Source organism: Panthera pardus, unplaced genomic scaffold (genome assembly GCF_024362965.1).
Source record: "Panthera pardus isolate Hobbes unplaced genomic scaffold, ASM2436296v1 HiC_scaffold_24, whole genome shotgun sequence".
NCBI lineage: Eukaryota > Metazoa > Chordata > Mammalia > Carnivora > Felidae > Panthera > Panthera pardus.
The window spans coordinates 76,311,441-76,312,428 of record NW_026526810.1 but is presented as its reverse complement, the minus strand read 5'-3'; positions in this window follow the sequence as shown (position 1 = coordinate 76,312,428).

Sequence of the window (988 nt, the reverse complement as noted above, 5' to 3'; positions counted from 1 at the left end):
AGGCCATTTAATGGTCATTTCACGTGCTAGCCATTCACCTTGTTCCCGGAAGTGAGTGCAATCTTGCTGGCCCATTTGCCAGTGGGAAGATATGGGCATTTAAAAGTGCATCTCCAGGAGGTATCACCAACCCACAGAGGGATCTCAAGCAGCCTGTCATCTACAGAGCTCACCAGATCAGGGTCCATTTCCTGGCCTTGACCTGTAGGGTACCTGTAGCCACTAAAAGAGGTATGCCGATATTCATTGTTAAGGTAATCTCTTTTGTCTTTAGGTTAAGGAATGCAGGGGGATATGTTGGTCTATATGTGTATGTGTTTGTGTGTGCGCGGAGGAGGGAGGAGGCAATGTGTGCATCACTTCTTCAGAGACGCCTTCCCTGACCTCTTTGGTTAGGTGACGTTAGCCTCCCCACCCTCAGAGCACCTTATTCTCCCTCTCTGCACGGGTCACAGCTGTTGCATTTATGTGGTTAATGCCCGTCTCTCCTGCTAGATAGGAAACTGCTCGAGGCAAGGAACCCATCACGATCCTGTTAACCCCCGTGGGATGCCCAGTAGGATGCCTGAAGCATCACAGGCATTCTACGAACAGGTCTTCGACAAACGTTTCTGGGGCGAACTGGGGCTGCCGACCACCCCCGGTCGGCCTACCGCTACCCCACCGAGGACTAACTCCCCGCCCACCAGCGGCCGGGCCAGGCGGGGCGGGGTAGGGCGCGGCCGGCGGCGCGCGGCGGGGCGCTCTCGCTGGGAGGGTTCTCCCGCTCGCGTGGGCGCGGCCGGGGTAGGAGAGGGGGAAACCGGGGAGGGAGCGGGGTGACGCGTGGCCACGGCTGGGCCAATGAGTGCCGGCCGGGCGGGGCTCGCCGCCGGCTGCCTGGGCGCGCGCGGGGCTGGGCGTGCCAGCGGGTGACGCGCCTGGCCGGCCGGGCCAATAGGCTCGCAGTGGCGGGCGGGCGGGCCTCGCGGCCGGGGGCTGTAGGACG